The following is a 7,124-nucleotide window of genomic DNA, read 5'->3' as shown; positions in this document are numbered from 1 at the left end:
TGGCCCCCTGTTACGGATGACCGTGAGAAAGAAACCAAAGTCACCCAAAATCTGCCTTAGTCTCAAGAGACAATCGATAGTCAAAAGAATCGACTCTTAGGATCACCATGGAAGTCCTATCCACGACCGGGCAACGAATGTTATAAAACATTTAGGACTCCACGTCGATGTCACAATTGTGTCCTACGAAATATCCGTATAGATCGCCTCTGTGATTGGTCAGTCAACCGGTTGACTTATGGCTCGTTGAACCCACCATCAACCAACGTCACAAAATAATTGCCAGAGTTATCAGCTCATGTGGGCAATTAAGGACTGAAAAATATAATGTTCGTTCAGTTCACTTTGTGGTGTTCAAAAATTGTCGCACAATTCCACATGAAAAACAAAATATATAAATATCAAAACGATGATGTTGTATAGAGTACAAAAGGGAATGAATCTGATCCATAAAAGAGTACTACAACTTAGGAACACGTTTAATTCCCATGGAATTGACGTGCCCTTCATGCTTATCTTGTCGTAATGGTTTAGTGAGAGGATCTGCTATATTAACATGTGTAGCAATCTTTTCTATCACTACTTTCTTTTGCTCCACGTAATCTCGGATTAGATGAGCTTTCCGTTGTACATGTCTAGACGCGACATAGTACTCGGACTCAGTCGTAGAATCTACTGCAACACTTTGTTTGGAACTCTTCCAGCTGACTGAAGCGCCATTAAGAGTAAAAACGAATCCAGACTGAGATTTCGAGTCATCTCGTTTCATAAGTCAATGCCCAATCTTTAGTCCTCCGTAGGTACTTAAGAATGTTCTTGACAGCCATCCAATGTGAGTTACCTAGATGCTGTTGGAATCGACTTGTCATACTCAATGCATATGCCACGTCCAGACGTGTGCATATCATGGCATACATGATTGATCCTATTGCCGAAGCATAAGGAATCCGGGTCATGTGCTCTTTCTCTTCCGGTGTCTCTGGTGCCTGAGACTTGCTCAAATGCACCCCTGGAGCCATAGGAAGAAACCCCCTTTTGGAGTTAGTCATCTTTGAATCTCTCTAGGACTTTGTCTATGTAAGACTCTGACTCGGAGATAACATCCGACGTGATCTATCTCGATAGATACGGATGCCTAGAATTCTTTGTGCCTCTCCCAGATCTTTCATCCGGAAATGGTTTTTCAACCATACTTTCACCGAAGTTAAGAGAGGTATGTCATTCCCAATCAGGAGTATGTCGTCAACATACAATATTAGGAAGACAATCTTGCTCCCACTCGACTTGATATATAGACATGGTTCCTCGACCGATCGAGTAAATCCATTTTCTTTTATCACTTGGTCGAAGCGATGATTCCAACTCCTTGATGCTTGCTTAAGTCCATAAATGGAACGCTTAAGCTTGCACACTTTCTTAGGATGTTCTGGATCGATGAAACCTTCGGGTTGTACCATGTACAACTCTTCCTCCAAAAAGCCGTTTAAGAAGGCGGTTTTCACGTCCATTTGCCAAATTTCATAGTCATGAAAAGCGGCAATCGCTAAGATAATCCGAATGGAACGCAGCATGACTACGGGTGCAAAAATCTCATCGTAGTGCAAACCTGGCACTTGGGTGAAACCTTTAGCAACTAGTCGTGCTTTGTAGATATCTTGTTGACCTTCCACAGAATGCTTTATCTTGTAAAGCCATTTGCATTGAAGGGGACGAACCTTAGCAGGTAAGTCAACAAGATCCCACACGTTGTTCTCATACATGGAGTCCATCTCGGATTGCATGGCCTCAAGCCATAGCTTTGAGTCAGAACTAGTCATGGCACCTTTATAGGTTGCGGGTTCACTACTCGTTAAGAGTAGAACGTCATCTATGTCATGTTCCTCGACCATACCAATGTATCTGTCTGGAGGAATAGAGACTCTTCCCGACCTCCTAGGTTCCTCAGGAATATTTACCGCAGCCGGGATTGAAGGAATTGGTTCCTCCAATGGTTGCTCGGTGTTCGGTTCTGGAATCTCCGACAGGTCGAAGGTTCTATCACTCTTTGCATTCTTGAGAAATTCCTTTTCTAAGAATGTCGCACTAGCCGCAACAAGAAGACGTTGTTCGGTTGGCGAATAGAAGTAATGACCACGTGTTCCTTTAGGATAACCTATAAAGTATGTCTTGACCGATCGCGGGCCGAGCTTATCTTCAGGTCTCCACTTGACATAAGCCTCGCAGCCCCAAACCCGTATAAAGGACAAGTTAGGGACCGTTCCCTTCCATAGTTCATATGGAGTCTTGTCAATGACTTTAGACGGACTTCGGTTAAGTATTAGAGCGGTGACAAAGAGCATAACCCCATAATGAATCGGGTAAAACCGTGTGACTCATCATGGATCGAACCATATCAAGTAGTGTTCGATTTCTCCGTTCGGACACACCATTCAGTGAGGTGTTCCAGTGGAGTTAACGTAGGGCGATCCCACAGTCTTTAAGGTGTTGATCAAACTCGTGAGAAAGATACTCGCCACCACGATCTGAACGTAGTGTTTTTATCTTTCTACCAAGTAGGTTCTGTACCCTATTTTGGTATTCTTTGAATTTCTCAAAGGATTCACTTTTGTGCTTCATTAAGTAGACATAGCCATATCTACTTAAATCATCCGTGAAAGTGATGAAGTACCTATAGCCTTCTCGTGCGGTGATTGACATAGGACCACATACATCCGTGTGTATGAGCCCTAATAGGTCAGCAGCGCGCATTCCAACACCTTTGAAGGAAATACGAGTCATCTTACCGATGAGACATGATTCACACGTGCCAAATGATTGAAAATCAAAGGCCGAGATAGCTCCATGTTTAATGAGCTGTTTTACGCGTTTCTCATTAATGTGTCCCATACGGCAGTGCCATAGATACGTTTGATCTTTGTCACCAACCTTTAACTTTTTATTCATTACGTGTAATATTTCGGTGGTCTGATCTAAAACATAAATTCCATTCATGGAGACTGCCTTGCCATAAATCATATTGTGTAAAGAGAAAATGCAAGTATTATTCTCAATTACAAATGAAAAACCAAGTTTGTCAAGTGCGAAACCGAAATAATGTTTTTCGAAAGACTGGGTACATAATAGCAATCATATAATGATAACTCAAATCCGCTAGGAAGCTGGATCACATATGTTCCCCTCGAGGCGGCAGCCACTCTTGCTCCATTCCCGACACGCAGGTCAACCTCACCCTTTACGAGAGGCTTGAGATTTCGGAGGCCCTGTACATGATTACACAGATGAGAACCACAACCAGTATCAAGTACCCAAGTTCCGTAACTTGCGTGGTTAATCTCAATCATATGAATAAAAGTAGAAGGAGAAGACATACCAACGGGTTTAACGCGACCGCTTTTATGTCCTCATGATAAACAGGACATGTACGCCTCCAATGCCCAATCTTGTGGCAATGATGGCATTCCATGTTTTCGGTTTTGCTCTTTGTCGCGCTGATGAGTTACTTGCCTCACCAGGCCCACTCTTACCGATCCCGACTTCTTAAACTTGGTTTGCCTCTCTTGCTAGGCCTGGCTGAACTTTGCCCTTACCCTTGCCCTTGTTTGACACAACGAGAACATCCTGTTTCATGCTCCCACTGAACTTCATGTCCTTCTCGGTGCATACGAGGAGGGAGTGCGGTTCATGGGGAGTTTTCTTCAAATCATTCATATAGTAATTCGCTCTAAATTGCGAATAACCATCGTGGAGTGAGTGAAGTATGCGGTCAATAACAATGTTCTCGCTGATCTTACAATCAAAGGTCTCCAGCTTCTCGACATTCTCAATCATGCTGAGAATGTGTGGGCTAACTGGTTGGCCCTTCTGGAGTCTCGCATCAAAGAAGCGAGTGGTAAGCTCATAGGTCACGATTCTCGGTGCTTTTGAGAATTCCCTAGTGAGTGTAGTGAAAATCTTGTTTGCACTTTGAGCTATGAAGCGTTTACGCAAATTGGATTCCATTGCAAAAATAAGTACGTTCTTTACCGCACCCACTTCCATGGCGAAATCGTTATACTTGTCGATTTCGTTAATTTCAAAGTGGGGCCTGGGTTTGGTGGGATGGGCTCAATCGGATATTTGAGCTTCCCATCGCAATGGCGGCATTCCGTAATGCCGCCTCCCGATCCGTGAAGTTTGATCCATCATTCTTGATCGAGTAGACCGATTCATCCGATCCATGAAGATCCGAAGCCAGGACTCACGGTCCAATGTGACACTTGGCATTGGGTCGTCCTCACGGCCAGCCATTATGTTATTAGCGGTTTAAATGTTCGTGTTCTACATCAAAAAGGAAGAAAAACAAAACGAAATAAGCAACTCATCGAGGTGATTTAAGTCTATTTAAAATTCATTTTTAACATGTAGACTCTCGCACTTGCATAATTGATCTCCTCAAGAATGATACAAGTGATCCCAAGACTCAATTTCTGTAAATTGATAAGCCAACTGTTTAGCTAATTCTTCGTAAGAACTCTTGGTCGATAGATTTCCGTAAATCCTATCTATAGTCCACCATGATCACGGGATCGTACGAGTGACCATAGTGTTGAGATAAAATAGGTCAATCGGTTCCAACTTACCCGACGTAGAAGGGGTCATATTATGCCTACCGACGAAGAAGGGACTCATTGGAGTTTGACCTATAAAGACTATTCTCAATTTTTGTTTATACGAGGAAGATCCCATCAACTAAATTATAATTCATATTAAGTGAACGAATAACTAGCGTTTGCGTGAATGAATTAATTTGGATGATGGCTTAAAGTCGTGTGACATACGAATGTCAAAGAAAACTAACTCGTGACCTCTATATGTGTCAGTTTTCATGCAATTATTAGGTGGTTTGGTTTTTAGGCGGAATATGATGCATACTATCGTTACAAGAATAAATAAATGAATGCAATACGTAAATAAACTTTCCTAGTGTGGCCTATCCTAGTAAAAAGAACAAAATACAACTTTGGAATCCACCGTTGGACCCGAAAGCTTGTCTTGGTGTTCCATCTTTGTCCATGTAGCGGGAGTGAGCTCCGGTCTCCATCTTTAGTCTTCTCAAAAATTACAATTTAAAATTTACAAATATAAACCTATTTACATTCTAAATAAAAAACTGTAATTAAAAGAAATAAAATGGAGATACGAGATCTCAAAATACAACCAAGACCGTGTTCCATCATTACGGTAACACGTTCTACTAAGGCCACACTAAGTTACAAATCGTTTTTGCAAAATAATTAAATACGTAAATAAAAGGCATTCAAAACATTCAAAATATAAACAAGAACGATAAATTAAAATGCATCAACTAAAAATTAAATTTATTCGTGACATAATTCCGTAATTATGTTAAATTTTTATCCAAACCACCAAAGATAATTAAAATTACATGACAAAACCGCTTTAGTCAAGTTAATTTTAATCCGAGATAATCCGTTACAATAAATCGTTTTAAAGTAACTTTATTTTACGTGGGTGAACCGTTTCACTAACAAGCGAGAGCATAAAAACGTTTTATGCATTAAAAAGGAAGAAAAAAAAAACAGAATTTTTTTTTTTTTTTTTTCTTCTGTACTGCTGTACGTGAACAGTACCAGGGGCCAAAAAATTTTTTTTTTTTTTTTTTTAAACCCGGCTGAAAAGCCGAGAGCCTCTTTAAAGGCCCCAAAAAAAAAATAAACGGCTAAAACGAGATCAAACAAGTGATCAAACAACAAAACGATTTGTAAAAACTCAATTGCAATTTAATCTAATCCGGATTAAAACAAAAATACAATTGACATGATCCTTACATATTGTTGTAATTATCGATTAAAACAACAATTCGCAAAGAACAAATCGTAAACAAAACAGAAAATCGTCATCAAAGCAACCGTGTAAACTTGACACGATTCCCAATGAACAAAACAGGCCAAAAAAAATATAAATCAGCCGAGACAAAAAAATGCCTCACGAAATTTTATGCAAAATTTTGACCGATCTTTAACATATAGCGATGAATATCGATTACATAGACAATATGCAAAGATCAAAAAGCAAACAATCATCACCGTGTAAACTAGACACGGATCCCAACACAAAAAAAAAAAACGCAGCAATTTTTTTTTTTTTTTAAATTGCCGTGACAAAAAAAACAGGCAGCCGTGACCCTTTTTTTTGAACAAAATTCATCGTTTCAACAATCGTTTGATGAAAAACACATATAAAAATTTACGTGGCCTCGCTCTGATACCACTTGTAGGTTAATATCCGTATACTACCCTTTAATTGTAGGATTATAACGCAAATTTCATATGTAATTTATAGTCATAAAACGAAAATAACAAGGAAACGATAAAGATTAGAAATCAACCTCGGGTCCTTTGTAGTGCGGCGTAAAGAACAGAAATCAACAGAGATTTCCTCCTAATTGAAACACCCAAGACCGTCTGAGATTATGCCCTTGTGCTAGAAGAGAATTCTCTAATTGCCTTGCAATATTGAGAGAATTGTATTGTGAGTTTTTCTTAGATGAGAGATCCGAATCTTTGAGAGGCAAGCTATTCTCAAAAACCCTAAAATTTTAGTAAAAAATGAATTAGGTTAAAGTGAAGGAGAAAGCTCTCCTTATCACTTCTCTAAATCGGCCAAGACCGAGTGGACAAGGGGAATATGGGCTTTCATCTTCTCCTTGTTTTTGACTCGTGGTCCGGTCCATAATGCGCTAAGTGTATACGACGCGGTTTCATTATAAACTGTCATCGGTTATCGGAAATTAAGGCATCAACTAATAATACGGGTTAGTTGAATTATTAATACATGTCCGACAAAACAGTATTGTATAATTATATTCAATATACATTTAATTAAATATAAAACGCTTATATTTAATTTTACTGAATTAATGTTAATTCGCCTTTAGCCCATGATATTTAATCCGTATTAAATATAAGATCTCAACATCACATTTTGACTAATTATTAGTCAAATAACTCAGACTAACTGGTTAGTCAAATTTGGCATCTACATGACTGTATTTTCATACCGTCACATCTCTCAAACGTATCCTATAGGTGTGACTTTTAGGGACCAGTTGATCACCGCCATCT

The sequence above is a fragment of the Silene latifolia genome, chromosome Y (genome assembly GCF_048544455.1).
Source record: "Silene latifolia isolate original U9 population chromosome Y, ASM4854445v1, whole genome shotgun sequence".
Classification (NCBI taxonomy): Eukaryota; Viridiplantae; Streptophyta; class Magnoliopsida; order Caryophyllales; family Caryophyllaceae; genus Silene; species Silene latifolia.
Note: the sequence above shows the minus strand (reverse complement) of the source record.